The following is a 17,966-nucleotide window of genomic DNA, read 5'->3' on the forward strand; positions in this document are numbered from 1 at the left end:
TTTTTTTTACTGTTTTTATTGTAGCTACCAGGAAGTTTCAAATTCCATGTATGGTTTGCATGATATTTCTATTGGACAGTGCTAGTGTACATGCTGTTCCAGCCACCCTCTGGTCCAAACCCAGCTCTTCGTGGCCCCTCCCCCTGTCCCTTCCCAGGTAGCTCTCAGCACCTCAGGGAAGGTCCCAAGTCCTGATCCAGAGCCCATAGAGGCCCTTGTGGTACCTGGAGCTACTCCATTAGGGACCTGGTACAGACCCAGGCTGCAATGGAAGAGTCCACATCAGCAATTTTGTTGTTAGCTGCCACTGAGTCGGCCCCTGACTCATGGTGACCCCATGCACAACAGAACAAAACACTGCCTGGTCCTACACCACCCTCATGATGTAATCCATAGGGCTTTCGCTGGCTGATTTCCAGATGCAGATCACCAGGCCTTTCTTCCTGGTCTTAGTCTGGAAGTGCCACTGAAACCTGTTCGACATTATAGCAACACATAAGTCTTCCCTGACAGACAGGTGGTGATTATGCATGAGGTGCACTGGCTGAGAATCAGAAGTGGGTCTCCTTCATGGATGGTGGGAATTCTACCACTGAACCACCAATGCCCCTACATCAGCAATAGCTGAATCCAAGTCTCCACCATAGCTCTGGGGAAACTGAGGCCCACAACGGGAGAGTGATTTATTTAAGGCAAGAGAATGGTGCAGAGGCATTCACTAATTCAACAAATGTAAACGAGGCCCTACTCTGCGCTGGGCACTGCTCTGCATGCTGGGATACAGCAGGTAACAAAACATGGAGCCACATCCCAGGTCCGCGCTCTGCCTTAACACCAGCTTGCATGCTGGGGTGAGCAGGGTGATGCTGTGAGATCTCTTGCCTGGCCAAGTCACCTGGGGCCAGGACAGCTGGACTCTGCACCAGCCCCTCATCTCCCCACAGTTGGCTCTGATCACAGAGCTCATAGCCTGCAGATGGGAAGACTTGACAGGAGACCCAGTGCCAACACAGAGCAGAGCAGATATGCCTCCAAGACCACTGGTGAGTGTAGCTGCCAGAGGGCCCGACGGGCAGGGTGGCCCAACAGGCAGGGCACGGCTGCCAGGCAGGCCCATGTTTCTTCCTCAGTGCTGCCACTGGTCGCTCACACACCGTCCACATTACCACAGATTTATGGCAAAAATTATCCTCCCTCTCAGCTCCATTTAAAGCCATTTGGAGCCTGTTCCCATCCTCGATTATAAATCTAATTGCACATTCCAAACAGACAAGCGCTCATTAAGCTTTAATTATGCACATGTTGTTTTCAACAAACATTTTCATTTGGCCGCTGTTAGGGGGAATGGTTCCAAGGGGGCTGCAGACGCTGCCTGTGCTGGGGGGCGGGTGGTACTGGGCCCGAAGCGTGTCAGGGTGTGGTCCGATGAGGCTGTCTGAGACGCGGGGCCGGGACACCAGCAGGATTGGCTTATGATTTCCATGGCCTTCTACCTGGCTTCTGCCACAGGAGACGCCAACGTGTGTGTTCTCAGCCAGTCCCATCTGCAACCCCCAGCGTCCCTGAAGTCTCATGCAAGCTGGCGCTGATGGGTCTCTCGGGGTGGGGGGTGCAGGGAGGGAGGCTCAGGACCCACACTCCTGGCCCTGAAGGATAAACCCTCCCACACCAGGAGCTGGTTTCTTCCAAGCCTCAGGACTTGTCCCTGCTCCCCCACCCCCCACATGGCAGCTGGAGCCATTTTTTTCCAGCCCAATCTTCCACTCCCTCATTTGTTCACACATTTATTCCATAAATATTCACTGAGCATCAACTTTAACTAAGCAGCACTGGGTCAGGCAATAAGGAGCCAGTGGGGGCCAGGACAGATAAGGCCCCTGTCTGGTTCTGCCTTGGCCATTCTCCTTCAAGCCCCATCTCCCCACTGGGGAAAGGTTCAAATTCTTTACTATGGCATTCAAGGCCCTTGCACTCTGCCCCTGCCTACCAACCCTCCAACCTGGCTTCCCAACACCCCCCCAACCCCATTCCTCCTACATTCCTGCCTTTCCAGGGCCCTCGAGGTCCCTGCAGGTACCATACCCTCTCACGCATCTGTGACTTTCCAGCCTCTGTGCTAGCCACCTGGGCCTCCCTTCTCTTCTTTTCCACTCAGTTACCTCCCGTTCATCCCCCACGCTGAGATCCACTGCCAGACAGGACTGGTGGCCTCCTTGCTGTGGGGGCATCTAAAGCATTTATTGGACATAACAGCTTATCTGACCTCTCAGACCACCCCATCCCACTGCACCTCCAAGGCACCATCCCCTCCAAGGGTTGAAAGGAGAAGCACTCGCTTACTGTGTGGCCTTGAACAAAGCTTTCCCATCTCCGGGCCTTAGTTTCCTCATTTGCTCAGGAGGGGTTGAGTGGGTGAGGCTTTCTAAGTCCCTCACAGTTAGGTCAGTTTTAAGTTTTGTGGTTCACCCAGGAGCTAGACGTTTTTCTTCCCACCTCAAGAGGGATCCTGGAGCCACCAAGCTCCCTGCAAACATTCAGGAAGGCCCCTCCAGGATGCAGATGGAGCTCGCAAAGCATGGCTATGGTGTGCAAATGTGCACACCCAGAGATGCAGGGGTGGTGGAGAACCCCAAGGCCGCTCTTCCAAGAGCCTCCGTGAGAGCAAGCAAGTGAAATAAATGTGTATCCTAAAATGGAAATCAGGATCCTTTCAGCATCTGGGTGGCTCCTATTGTTTTAGCGCAGGTTCCCTGGAAACAGACTCTGAGTGCCATCTACGCGTGGTAAGTTTGCTGGAGAGCATGATGGGGGAGTGAGGTAAGCAGGACTGGGCAGCGGAAGATGGTAGACTTCAATGCGGTCACAACAGAGGCCTCAGCCTGTCCCAAGGGGGCTCTGGAACTGGGATGGCCCTTCAGAGATGTCCCAAAATGAGGTAAGGAGCTAAGCCTTTGTATTCCCACATTGAGCAGCCATTGGATCCAGGCTGGCCTGGGGAAGGGTGTGTAATCTTGGGCCAGGCATCTTCCATCCACCATGGACAATCCCAGAGAGAGAGTCGGCTGTGAGATGGCAGCCACCAGCACACTCAACAGTTGGCAGTAAGAGTGTCTCAGTCCTGAGGGGGTCTGGGGCAGCATACGACAGCATCTACTACAGCTATGACCGTGCGTTAATTTTAACTAATTTACATAACATTTACATAGCGCTTACTGTGAACCAGGCACTTTTCATTGATTTACAAATACGAACTCATTGAATCCTCACACAACCCTGTCAGGTGAGTGACTATTACTAAGCTTCCCATTTTACAGATGAGGACATTGAGGTCAAGTAAGGTTAAGTAGGGCATTGGTGGTTCACTGGTAGAATTCTCACCTTCCATGCAGGATACCCAGGTTCAAGTCCTGGCCAGTGCACCTCATGCACAGCCACCACCCATCTGTCCGTGGAGGCTTGCGTGCTGCTATGATGCTCAACAGGTTTCAGTGGAACTTCCAGACTTAGATGGACTAGGAAGAAAGGCCTGGCAATCTACTTCTGAAAATCAGCCAAGGGATATCCTATGGACCACAAAGGTCTGATTTGCCACCCTTCACAGGGCTGGCACAGAAACAGACAATGTTTCATTCTGTTGTGCATGGGGTTGCCATGAGTCTGAGGCCTACTCAGTGACAGCCAACAACAACAAGGGTAAGTAGCTTGCCCAAAGCACACAACTAGTAAGTGACGGAGTCGGGATTCAAACCCAGAAAGTCTAACTGCAGAGTCCATGGGCTATAGTACTTCTGAGGTCCTGCGTTGTTTCTTCACCAAGGCACGGAGCCACCCAACTCTCCAGGGGCTGGACTGCGGTCAGCGGCCTCAAGCCTCAGGTTGCCTGGTGCTGCCAATATTTGTGCCTGATAATTATCTATTATCCAAGCGGTTGGGAACAAGTCCCAAAACTGATTCTTGCCAAAGACAATTAACTAAAAGCCACATAAGCATGTGTTGGATGGGACTGTGGCGTGAAGGGAGCTAGCGTGAACGAGACAATGAGCAGCAGATGACTCGGAAGATATTTTCTCCCCAGCCTACAAAACAAGCCCTCAATCATGCCACAAAGGGCGTGTATTGTTGCAGGGGAAATATGTCAACGACGGCATTCAACTGGGGGGCGGTTAGAGAAAAAAGAGGAAGAAAAGAAAAAAATCTTTTGAAATTGTAATTTGACCTAGAAAGGTTTTATAGGTCGCCTGAAGTTGGCACTGATGCATCTGACCCCAAAATCTAACACAGCCAAAGTACCAAGTTCACTTCCTTCTGTCGGTACTGGATAACGCAGGAAATGATATTTGTGAACACTGTAATCTATTTTTAAGTGCCTCATTAAAATCAGCCTTTGGACTTGGGGGCTGAGAGAATGCTGGAGCAGTGCAGCTTTGGAAGCCCAGGCTCTGCACCTAGCTGCTGTGTGGCCAGAGCAGGGATCTCACCTCTCTGACCCTCAGACTCTTCCTCTGTAAAACAGGAATGAAACTTTCGACCTCTCAGTGCTGCCACAAAGTCCTGGCCCTTAAAAAGCTAGTTCCCCCTTTCACCCCAGCTGCCTTCCTAGGCTGGAGGCCACCCCTCTGCTCTTTACTCTAAAAACCCCCATGCTCCAGATCTGGGTTCTCCCTGGGGACCCTGTAACACAGGAGCCAGGAGGGCAGTGGGGCTTCTTTCTTAACGGGTCTTTTCTCCCCAGAAAACAGAGAGAGGGCAAACCACACTCCAAGGCACAGCGCACGCCCATGAGTTACTCTGATTCCTCTTCACTTCCGAGACCTCTAGCCTAGTTTAAATTGAATAATGGGCCTCGGGGCTGATAGAGCCTCAGAGATCTTCTCGGCATCCCACTAGGAAAACTGAGGCCAGGGTAGGTGAATGGCCCCCAGTCACTGGCAGCAGCATGTTCTGGGTTACCAGTGCCGCAGTGTTGGCTCAGTGGAGCCTGTGCTGAGCAGAAGCCAGACTTAGCTCGGTTACTGTCAAAGCCCAAGGGTGTGGGAAGCAACCTTGCCTTCCCCAAGCCCTCACCTGAGCATCTACAATGTATCCAGCTACCTGCCAGGCTCTGAGGGGTCCTGGGACACAGAACCCACTCTCAGGAGAGCTCAGGGTCCAGAGGGGGTACAGGCACCAGCACTGATGACATCTGGCGTGATGAAGCACTAAGGTGGGGACTGACCAGGTAAGAGCAGCTATGCACACCTCTCAGGTAGAGCGACTAGAGTGAGCGAAGACCAGGCAGCTGGGAGGCTGAGAAAACTGGCGGTGGTGGTGGTGAGTGTCTGCAAGTTATCGGCATTGGCAGAGCGAGTGTATGCTTGGGTATGAGACTGGGCAGGGAAGGGTCTAAAGCAATATTCCTAAAAAAGAAGAGCAATGGGAGGGGTTTGGCCAGAGCATTCTGTACAGTGACAATAACAGTGAAAGCAGTGTGCTAATGATATGAAGCCCCTGGTTGCACAGTGGTTATGCACTCAGCTGGTAACCAAAAAGGTTGGCAGTTTGAATCTACCAGCTGCTCCCTGGAAACCCTACGGGGCAGTTCTACTCTGTCCTATAGGGTTGCTATGAGTTGGAATCGACCAATGGCAACAGGTTTTTTGGGGTTTTTTTTGCAGTGATATAAAACAAGAAATTTAAATCAATCAAACAGAAGAGAAAGTACAGAAGTAGACCCAATTATGTAAGAAAACCACCACCCATCAGCCAGTTTGTCATACTGCGGTGGCTTGCATATTGCTATGATGCTGGAAATTATGCCAACGGTATTTCAAATACCAACAGGATCACCCATAGTGGACAGGTTTCAGCAGAGCTTTCAGACTAGGACTAGGAAGAAAGGCCTGGCAATCTTCTTCCGAAAATTAACCAATGAAAACCCTATGGATCACAGAACACTGTTTGAGACTTCAACTCACTTACTTTGGACTCTTGATAAGGAGGGACAAATCACTGGAGAACGACATCACGTTTGGTAAAGTGGAGGGCCACTGAAGGTGAAGGAAACCCTCAAGGAGATGGACTGACACAATGGCTGCACAACGGACTGACTCAAATACACAAATAATCATGAAGATGGTGCAGGACCAGGCAATGTTTCATTCTCATAAGGTCAACACGGTCGGAGCCTTCTCAACGGCAACAACAGCAACATGTAAGAAAACGTATGACTGAGAAAGGCATTCACTATATGTCAGGTACCACGTTAAGTGCTTTACATACAATATGTCACTTACTGTTTGCAAGAATCCTATACGTGAGATACTGTTACCCTGTCTTACAGAGGAGAAAAGCTCAGACAATTTAACCAACATGCTTGAGGGTCACACAGCCAGAAAGTGGCAAAGCCAGAATCTTAACTCTTCCATCGCTCACGCTCATAACAACTACTCTATTTTGTCTCTCTTTTTGGAAACAGAGACAAAGACCAATTATTTAATAAACAGAATGGGGATAAAAAGGTTATCTTGTTCCTATTTAGGAACACTGAACTAGAACTAGATACCCGCGGCAAGCCACCACCAAAATGCATCCCAAATAGATTAAAGAGTTAAGTATAAAAAGTCACGTTATAGATCAACGATCAGAAAACAGAACGGAATGTTTATCAGATCTGTGCAGGCAGGATAACTTGCTCAGCCCTTGAAGCAATCACGAAGGAAGAGAGATTGACAGATTCAAATATGTATGCATTAATATCTTCTGCAGAGGGAACCGTAATAAAACCAAAATGAAAAGGACATCAGACTAAGAAAATATCAGCACCAACTATGAGACAGTTAATATATATCATGTAGAAGTGGCTCAAATTAAACAAAAAGCAAGATGCCAATACACAAAAAGACACAGGATACCAACAGAAAAAGGCATCCAGGAGGCAATATACCAAGAAACCAATATACAGGGAAAAATACTTGATTCAATGGCAATGGAGAAATGCTTATGGAAACAAACCTACTATAATGAAACTGGTATATTTCACACCACTGCTGACATGGGAAACAGTTTCTAGCCTACTGCAAAGCAAGATTGTGTCTCTCTGTCTCAAGTACAACCCCCCCTCCCTCAAAAAAAAAAAAAAAAAAACCCATTGCCATCGAGTTGATTTCGATTCATAGCGACCCTGTAGGACAGAGGAGAACTGCCCCAGAGGGTTTCTAAGGCTGTAATCTTTAAGGAAGCAGACTGCCACATCTTTCTGCTGCCAAGTACACCCAGTCTTGCTTATAATAGCCTTTTGTTCTGAGTACTGAGGTTGGCATCAGTGATGTACAGCAGACATAGTCCTTGTCCTCCTGAAGCTTACGGTCTACTGAGGGGGGCAGGACCAGGAATTATAATATGGGGTGATAAGTATAACGGGAGCCAGGGTTTATGGGAGTCCTTGGGTGGTGCCAACAGTTAATGCGCTTGGCTGCTAACTGAAAGGTTGGAGGTTCAAGTCTGCCCAGAGGTGTCTCAGAAGAAAGGCCTGGCAATCTACTTCCAAAAACTCAGTCATTGAAAACTCTATAGGGCACAGTTCTATTTTGACATACATGAGGTCACTGGGAGTCAGAACTGACTCAGTGGCAACATCTTTTTCTTTTTTTTTTTAAGAGAAGGGACATGTAAAAAGCCTACACAGAAGAGGTTGTTCTAAGCAGATCTACCTGCTGGATGTGCAGAATTAGCCAGGTGTGGGGAGACGGCATGGGAGGGAGGGGTAAGAAGCGTGAGAACAGCATTAGCTAAGGCTTGGGGCTGCAGAGCAGGGTCCATTCATTGAGTGGGCAGCAGCAGCAGAGGAGATGGAAAGGCAAGCAGGGCTTATCATGATGGGGCTTTGGGGGCTACACTGAGGAGTGGAGACTGAAGTCCAGAATGGAAACTGCATTTTAGAAACATGCCTCTGGCTTCAGGTTGGAGAACATAAGGCTGAAGCCCGCCTAGAAAGCCAGGCAGAAGCTGCCGTGATGAACTAGAGATGGGACCAGGGAGAAGAAACATTGGATAAAGCAACAATAATTAAAACAGTGTGACAGCGATTCAAAAACAGAAATTGATATTGATGGCTAAGAAAGGAGGCAGGTTTGGAGTCAGAATAAAACCACGCCAGCCCCCAGTGTGGTTTCCAGAAGGCAGAGCTGAGCATCTGGAGATGAATGAAAGTTGCCAAGAGACAGGGATCACCCAGGAGTCAGAAAGGGGGTGACTCACCCCATGCAAAACCCTAATTTCCTCTCCTTGGTCACATGCTGCCTTCTGATTTCTTTTTCTGATGATTCATGAGGGAAAAAAAAAAATTTCCCCTTTTAAATTCAAACCAGAAATGCTTAAGCACCTAGGCTCACCCTGCCCCAAGCCTTAACCTCCGCCCCTGAGCCAGCAAAACCCAACCTAATCCCAGATGACTAAGAGGACACTGGCTGCTGAGAAACCCAGAGGAAACAGAAGGCTTCAGGCTCCGCGATGGCTCTTAGGGGCATCCGTGGACCCACTATGAGCCAGGTGGGTCTTCAGTGGCAGCTCACACAGGCCCACAGGCCCTCAGCCAGAACCCACGGGTCAGGTGCCTTTCAGAATTTGTTTGGATTTCAGAAAAGTAACATGAAGTGCAGATTTCCCAAGTTATGTAATACCCTCAGTGGGGTCCAGGGCAGCACCTGTAATCAGACATGTTCATATGTCTGCAGTGAAACATATGAATCCCCACACAAGTGGGTTAAATAAAGATTATAAACAGCCTCGCATCAGTTCAGGTCAGGTTTTGCAGCTAAGTGAGTTTGCAGTATATTTACAAAACAACTTTTGCTTTGTAGCGTTTTTTTTTTATTTCAGATAAGGGAATTTGGAGCCGAATGAAGCATTTCCTCTGATCCAGGCATACGCGTGCTAGACCCTTGAAGGGAGACTGTCTCTCCGTAATCTTCATAGTATATGCCCATTTTACAGATGAGGAAACTGGGGCTCAGAAAGGTAAACGAACCTGCTCAAGGTCACAGCTATTAAGTGTATGAGCTGGGATTTGAACCCAGATCTGATGTCTTTCTACACACCCTCATGGATCCTCCAGGCTGCTGAAATACCAGGCAGAATGCTAGCTACTTTAGAAATTATAGGGAATGAGGGTGACACGGGGCTGGGTCAAGAACAGGTACGGGAAAGATCAGGTAGCTTAGGTGGCTGAAGAAACCTACAGTCTTCCTCAAATTGCCCCAACAGCTGCTATTTTTGCTTCTGTTTGGGGCTCTAGGAGAGCTCCTCTCTGCACAGTACTGGGGGTCACCGGGCCTGGCCCCTCGGTGGGTTTTACTGAGTTAAAAGTCAAGGTGTCGTCAGGCTAGTTCCTCTGGAGGCTCTAGGGAAGAATCTGTTTTCTTGCCTTTTCCAGCTTCTCGTGGTTATCTGTATTCCTTGGCGTGTGGCCCCCTCCTCCATCATCAAAGCGCCGATAACTTCAATGTCTGTTTCCATCATCACATCACCTTCTCTGTTTTGACTCCCCGCCTCCCTCTCATAAGGACCCTTGTGATTATATCAGGCCCACCAGATAGCCCAGGACAATCTCCCTTCTCAAGATCCTTAACTTAATCACATCTGCAAAGTCCCTTTGACATATAAAGTAACATTCACAGGTTCCAGGGATTAACCAAAAAAAAAACCCTGTTGCCGTCGAGTCGATTCCGACTCATAGCAGCCCTATAGGACAGAGTTTAGAACTGCCCCATAGGGTTTTCCAGGGATTAGGACATGGATATATTTGGTTTATTTTATTTTTTTATTTTTAGGAGCCCCCAGTTATCTAGTTTCTCTTCTGGTGCTTGTACATTGTTACTTATGGTTTGTACTCTGTTTATGCCACGTATTAGAGCTCCTAGCATTGTCCCTGTGTTTTCTTCCATGATCTTTACCATTTTCGATTTTATATTTAGGTCTTTGATCCATTTTGAGTTACTTCTTGTGCATGGTGTGAGGTATGGGTCTTGTTTCAGTTTTTTGCAGATGGATATCCAGTTATGCCAGCACCATTTGTTAAAGAGACTGTCCTTTCCCCAATTAATGGACTTTGGGCCTTTGTCAAATATCAGCTGCTCACAGGTGGATGAATTTATGTCTGGATTCTCAATTCTCTTCCATTGGTCTATGTATCTGTTGTTGCACCAGTACCAGGCTGTTTTGACTACTGTGGCGGTATAATAGGTTCTAAAATCAGGTAGTGTGAGGCCTCCCACTTTGTTCTTCTTCTTGAGTAATGCTTTACTTACCCGGGGCTTCTTCCCTTTCCATATGAAGTTGGTGATTTGTTTCTCCATCTCATTAAAAAATGCCGTTGGAATTTGGATCGGGATTGCATTGTATCTGTAGACTGCTTTAGGTAGAACTGACATTTTCGCAATGTTGAGTCTACCCATCCATGAGCAAGGTATGTTTTTCCACTTATGCAGGTCTCTTTTGGTTTCTTGCAGTAATGTCTCGTAGTTTTCATTGTATAGGTCTTTTGCAACTCTTGTTAGATTTATTCCTAAGTATTTTATCTTCTTGGGGGCTATTGTAAATGGTATTGATTTGGTGATTTCCTCTTTGAAGTTCTCTTCGTTGGTGTAAAGGAATCCAACTGATTTTTTTTATGTTTATCTTGTATCCTGAAACTTTGCTGAAATCTTCAATTAGTTCCAGTAGTTTTGTTGTGGATTCTTTGGGGTTTTCTGTGTATAATATCATATCATCTGCAAATCGAGATACTTTTATTTCTTCCCTACCAATTTGGATGCCCTTAATTTCTTTTTCTAGCCTAATTGCTCTGGCTAGGACCTCCAGCACAATGCTGAATAAGAGTAGTGATAAAAGGCATCCTTGTCTGGCTCCCATTCTCAAGGGGAATGCTTTCAAAGTCTCTCCATTTAGGATGATGTTGGCTGTTGGCTTTGTATAAATCCCTTAATTATATTAGGAATTTCCCTTCTATTCCTATTTTGTTGAGAGTTTTTATCATGAATGGGTGTTGGACTTAGGACATGGATATATTTGGGAGCTAGTATTCAGCCTACTACAGGTGAGTTCCATCAGGCCAGTGATTAACTATGTCTCAGTTTCCCCATGTGTGGAGGGGGCAGGGAAGGATTTGCCCACTGTGGTAGACTTTACTACTGCTCCCCAATATCTGGCTCTCCTCTCTTTCCAGGCACCTGGAAGACTATACCTCCTGCCCCCCTTGCCACTTGGTGGGGCCACGTGTCTAGTTTAGGCCAATGGGCCATGGGGCTCTCCTTGGTGGAAGCATTGAAAAGCACACATGTGAACTCTAGGCTTTCTCTGTAGGACCAGCAATATATTCCAGATGGTCAAGGCTCAATCAACCTTTGTCCCTGAGTGACTCGGTGGGGTAGAGCTCAACCAACTACTTTGCTGTTGGCCATCATGGGACATGTAGTAAGAGTAAAAATAAACTTTTGTTGTGATAAGCAACTGAAACTCCAGGGGCTGTTTATTACTGCAGCATAGCCCAGCCTAACCTGACTAATACACTGAATTAATGAGCTAAAGAGTAACAACTCTTTGCTGACCAGCCCTACTATGAGCCACGCCAGGCACTTTGCATACATTACTCATAATCCTCATAATCAATACCCAAGTAAGGTCAGAATTATCTACTCCATTTTACAGATGAGGAAATTGAGATACAGTGAGGAAATGGCAGAGCTGAGATTCAAACCCAGAACAGTGTGATTCCAAAGCCTAATGCCTAATTGTGCCAAGGGTCTCTCCTACGAGGCACCATAGGCTTCCAGGGCCTTCTCTGGCCCCAGACGGTTGTCACCCTGGGGGTTAGCAAGGACTTCTGGCCAATGCAGGTGAATCTTGGGGCCAGAATCCCAGTGACAATGTAAGCCTGTTCCTGTGTCCTGCAGCCCTGAAATAAGACCCCCAAACAAATCCAGCCTGACCCTCTTCTGACTGCCGGGCTGGTTCCTATTCACTCACTCATGCACCCATTTGCTAAATAATATCTTCCAGTCACCTACTGTGTACCAGGCACTATTCTGCACCCCTGGGATATAGCACTGAACAGAGATCCCCAGAGCTTGCATTCTTGCACTGGAGACAGAAAACAAAGAGCAAAGAGAGTAAGTAAGTAACTTATACAGTATGATAGAAGGTTATACACACACACACACACCTGTTGCTGTCAAGTCGATTCCGACTCATAGCGACCCTACAGGACAGGGTAGAACTGCCCCATAGAGTTTCCAAGGAGCGCCTGGTGGATGCAAACTGCCAACCTTTTCGTTAGCAGATGTAGCTCTTAACCACTACACCACCAGGGTTTCCTGAGGGTTTTAAGTACTATGGAAAGAAGAGAAAGTTGAACAGGTGAAGTCAATCAGGAGAGCCAGCGTGGAGGGTGTGCAAATTTATACGGGATGGTCAAGGTGGGCTTCATTGAGAAAGTGACAGTCCAGCAAAGACCTGAAGGAAGTGAGGGAATGAACCAAGCAGATGTGTGAGGGAAGAGCACTCCAGGCAGCAAGAACAGCCTGTGCAAAGGTCCTGAGGTTGGGAATGCCAGTGTGACCTAGGACAGCAAGGAAAGCAGTAAGATGGAGCAGAGTGAGCAAAACGGGACAGGTAGGAAAGGCCAGAGAGGTAAGGGGAGGGTGTCATTTCTCCCCTAATCCTGGGGGTGCACAATAACTGACTTGGGGCTGTACCTGAGTGAGTGAATGAGTATGTGTGTGTGTCTGTGCCCCCAGATGGCACTGAGATTACCCTCCCCAGAGAGAGGAAGCCAGCACTTTTTCCACTGGCCTTATCTGATGCTGTGGTCAGAGGAGCCAGCGAGGGCAGGCGTGAGGGCTGCACAGCTCGGCACATCCGCGGAACCTCAGCAGGGCCTCGGAGCAGCTGACATCCGCTCACCCTGAGGCTTCTTCCTGTGGCTTCTGCATCATAGGTTGCCCCAACGCTGCTATTTTTGCTCCTGTTTAGGGCTCTATGCAGGGGTCCTCTGTGGACAATACTGGGAGTCGCTGGGCCTGGCACCTCTGTAGGTTTGCTCTGCTTGGAGTAAACAAGAGGGGTCATTTCAATGTTCTGAGTCTCCTGGGGACACTTACTGTCCAGCAAGTGGAATAGAAAAGGAAATTCCTTATACAGGCCATCTTGTCGATCCTTATGATCCTCCAAGCTCAGAGAGGTTAGATAGTTCGTCTAAGGTCACACAGCCAAAGCAAATCACAGCTGAGGATTCTAATCCAGTCTGTGCAGGTCTGAAAGCCCTAATGTGCAGGGAGTTCTTTGCATTTATTGCCTAAATTGGTGTTTCCTGAGCAGCTACTCTGTGCCTACCCAGCCTTCCAGCAGGCGTGAGGATAAAAGATCTTCACACACAGGTCCCGTCCAACCGGAGCATCATAGCACTGATGGTGAGGACCGTGACCGGGTGGGCAAGGGAAGGAGCCCCAGGTTCAGGCTGCTGGGGGTGGAGTGAGGGGGCAATGGGATAAGAAGGAGTTTGGGGGTTAGGGGAAGCAGATTCTGGACCAAAAACCAGTTGCCATCCAGTTGATTCTGACTCACGGCGACCCCATGTGTGTCACAGCAGAACTATGCTCCATAGGGTTTTCAATGGCTGTTTTTTTGGGAAGTAGATCACCAGATGTTTCTTCCAAGGTGCCTCTCGGTGGACTTGAACCTACAACCTTTCCATTAGCAGCCAACCACATTAACCACTGGCACCAACCAGGGACTCCATCCAGGACCAAGGGGTCTACATACATAAAATCATGAGGCATGAGAGCTTGGTCAGTAGGGGAAGGGACTCTTAAGAAGCTGCAGGGCAGTGAATCTGGAAAGAGTAGAAGTTAGCTTGTTGACTGCAAAAAAGATACACCCATGAGCGTATATTACGGGTATCGGGAAAGGATCCAGAGGGCTACGAGGGACTATCCAACAGAGGGCTCTGTTTAAGCAGAGGAGGGGCGTGTGCACTGGTGGTTTGCAGAGATGCCCCGGCTGCTGCGAGGAGAACAGGCTCTAAGGGTGGAGGGAGGCAGGAAGGCACGGGAGGAGGCTCCTGTAGTCATTCAGTTGACAGGTAATAGTGACATGAGGGGGTGTGACTGTACTCTGAAGGTAGAGCCAGCAGCACCTGCAGGTGGGTCAGATGTGGGGAATGAGGCCAGGATGACTACAGGTGTGTGACCTAAGCCAAGAGGTGGTGGATGGCAGTGGAGTGCACCAAGGCGGGTGTGATGGAGGAGGGGCATGCTTGGGGCGGGGAGTGTGAATCAAGAGAAGGGCCACAGGGGGTGAGGCTGTGCACATCAAAGCTGCCTTTCTATACTAAATGCACCCCCCCCAAAAAAAACCCCATTTAGTCAAGTCCATTCAGACTCATGGCAACCTCACGTGTTAAGAGTAGAACTGCTCCATAGGATTTTCTTGGTTGTGATCTTTACAGAAGCAGATCGCCAGTCCTTTCTTCTGCGGTGCCACTGGGTGGGTTCAGACAGCCAACTGTTAGGTTAGTAGTCGAGCACAAACTGTGAGCGCCACCCAGGGACCCGTCTTTCTATACTACCTCCTCGTTATTAAGGCTGCTGCTCCCATGGCCTCAATTGTTCCCTACAGCAAGTAAGACCCAGAGAGGGTGAGTGAGTTGCCTGAAGTCCCACAGCTAGAAGTCAGGAGAGCCCAGACTGAAAACCCAGACCCACAATTCCTATTCCAGTGCTCATCTTGGCACACTCCCAAGAGCAGGAGGTCCCAAGGCCCTCCCTGGAAATGGCACCCCAAGGGCGGTGGGGGGAGGAGGGAGAAGCTAGAGCATCTACTCCACAGCTGTGCTATCTCAGGGCTTTGTTTGCAACTGTCCACATGTGTCCTTGCCTGACAGAGATGGCGACTCCTGGGCAGCCTGAGGCCCCCGAGGCCACCCTAAGGCAATCATGGTGGGTGCCACTGAGGCAGCCTACCACGCCCCCAGCTGCCTCCTTGGGTACGCCGCATCACTGCCTCTACATCCAGTTCCATTGATTACTGGTTTGTTGCACGAGGCAGCAAGGGGGCGAGCATCATCACAGGTGCTACTAATCGTGGAACCAAAAGCCAAACCCGTTGCCACTGAGTTGATTCCAACTCAAAGCGACCCTAATCTTGGGAACGAAATTAATTTCAGACATGAAGCTCATCTTTCTCTGGAAATCCCGTGAGTAGAAGAGTGGGCATTGGTGGGACAGCCTGAGTTATTTTTTGGACGAAATTAGAGACAAAAGAGGGCAAAGAACTTGACCAAGATCACACAGCAAAGCATGGCAGATGAGACCTATAACTTGGCTTGCCACTCCAGGGCACCTTCATTCTTTCCATAAATATTCAGTGAGCACCTGCTGGGTGCCAGACCCTGGGTGCCAGCCCCAATCACAGGCTCCCCACAGTACTTTCTCCAGGAGGGGTGGTGTTTTTATTTACAGAGCACCAACAATGTGCTTTATATCCAGTTGCTGTTGAGTTGGCTTCAACTCATGGCAACTCCATGTGTCTCAGAGAAGAACTGTGCTCCATAGGGTTTTCAATGGCTGATTTTTCAGAAAAGGTGCCTCTGGGTAGAATCAAACCTTTCAGTTAGCAGCTGAGTTGTTAACCATATGTGCCACCGGGGACTTTATGTACCTTATCCCATTTAATCCTAACAATCTACCCTTCTGTAGGCAAGGAAACTCTGGCTCAGAGAGGTGAAGTGGCCTGCCTGAGGTCACACTGCAAGCAAGAAACAGAGCCATGGCTCAAAGCCAGCTGTTAACCTGGACTCAATGAAGGTCCCAAGGCAGGGGGTGTAGGCAGGGCAATACTCCAGCCACTCTCTCCCTTCCAAGGCTTCTTCCTCAGCCTAGGGCTCTCAGCAACCAGGTGATAAGTAGCAGCCTGAACACCTGTTTAAGGCTGTTCTCCTGAAATCCCACTGTGTGACGCTGGTTACTGGTATTCACTAAGTTGTTCAGAAAATGTTGGAAATAAAAGGATCAGTTCTGCTTCAATACAGCCAGTTGTTGTTAAGTGCCAGTTGAGTTGATTTCAACTCACAGTAACACTACATGACAGAGGAGAACTGCCCCATAGGGTTTCCTAGGCTGTAATCTTTATGGGAACAGATCGCCAGGTCTTTCTCCCAGGGAGCTCCTGGGGGTTCGAACCACCAACCTTCCAGTTAGCAGCCAAGCACTTAACCACTGCACCACCAGGGATCCTATTACATAGCCAGTCGTTGCTGTTGTTAGGTGTTGTTGAGTCGGTTCCGATTCATAGGACCCTGTGTACAACACAATGAAACACTGCCCAGTCCTGTGCCATCCTCACAGTCATTGTTAGGTTTGAGCCCATTGTTGCAGCCACTATGTCAACCATCTCACAGAGGTCTTCCTCTCTTTCGCTGACCCTCTACTTTACCAAGCATAATGTCCTTCTCCAGGGAGTGGTCCCTCCTGATAACATGTACAAAGTACATGAGACGCAATCCTGACTTCTAAGGAGCATTCTGGCTGTACTTCTTCCAAGACAGATTTGTTCATTCTTCTGGCAGACCATGGTATAGTCAACATTCTTTGCCAACACCATGATTCAAATGAATCAATTCTTCTTCATTCATCCTTATTCATTGTCCAGCTTTCACATGCATATAAGGCAATTGAAAATACCATGGCTTGGGTGAGGCGCACCTTAGTTCTCAAAGTGACATCTTTGCTTTTTAACACTTGAAAGAAGTCTTTTGCAGCAGTAACCCATTAACCCACTGCTGACAAGTCGATTCTGACTCATAGCGACCCTACAGGACAGAGCAGAACTGCCTCATAGGATTTCCAAGGAGCACCTAGTAGATTTGAACTGCTGACATTTTGGTTAGCAGCTAAGCTCTTAACCACTGCACCACCAGTAAACCCCTGCAAATAACTCCTCTCTCAGTCAAATACTCAGGACCGGAGACAGAGAGAAATTAATATCAGCCAGGGCTCTGAAACAGACAGTGGTCCCGCATTTGAGCTTCCTAGGAAGAGAAGCAGGACACAGAGCCCCTGACTGCCCAGCACTAGGGGGAACTCCACACACACACATACACACACACACACACACACACACACGCACGCACACAAACACGTGCCCATGTTCTGAGCCACACAGTCCCTCTCCTGACCTGAGGCAAGAGTTCTGGGTCATTTATTCATTCATTCACTCAACATTTACGGAGGTTCCACCATGGGCTAGGCAGTGTCAGGCATTGTGTGTGTGTGTGTGTATGTGTGTACACATACACACACACACACACACACACACACAGTCATCACAAAACAGGGAAGTATCATCAAATGGGTATCATCATCCCATTTTCCAGGTAAGGAGATGACACTTAGAAGGCTTAAGGAGCTTGCCCTATGTCACAGACTGAACTTGTGGCAGATCTGAGATTTGAACACAGTACCTGAACGAGACCCTGGTACACAGCAGGCACTCAATAGCTATTTCCTCAATGACTGGCTGGCTTCAGAGCCTTCTCTAGCAGACCTGTGGCCTGTTGCCTCTTGCTTCCTTCTAGGCCCAGTGTGGAGAAAGTGGAGGTCATTGCAGGAGGTATAGAAGATAGTGTTTCTTGGTCTCTCCTGGAATATTCCAAATGAGGAAAACCAGGCCTGAGGGTGCCTCGTTTCTGGGACACAAGTGCATGAAGCTTATTTCTAACAATGGCTGATAAATACTAAGCACCAGGAAGATTGGGCCTCCTGGTCTGCCTGGTGCAACAAGCCCCGCCCACAACTCAACCACTCCCCTCACAAAGACAACCCCCCAAAGGGACAGCTGGAAAATGCCATTCATATTATGCTTCTGCATTCTAAATTTCTTTAACCTTATGTGGTGTGTCTGTGTGTGTGTGTGTGTGTGTGTGTGTGTGTGTGTGT

At 48.5% G+C, this 17,966-nt stretch overlaps 1 protein-coding gene across 1 annotated transcript in view; it reads right to left on the reverse strand.

The window, feature by feature from the left end:
* Positions 1-17,966, reverse strand: part of TOX2 (TOX high mobility group box family member 2) — a 125,668-nt gene that overhangs the window by 106,665 nt on the left and 1,037 nt on the right. The window lies entirely within an intron of this gene.

The sequence above is a fragment of the Trichechus manatus genome, unplaced genomic scaffold (genome assembly GCF_000243295.1).
Source record: "Trichechus manatus latirostris isolate Lorelei unplaced genomic scaffold, TriManLat1.0 scaffold00008, whole genome shotgun sequence".
Lineage (NCBI taxonomy): Eukaryota > Metazoa > Chordata > Mammalia > Sirenia > Trichechidae > Trichechus > Trichechus manatus.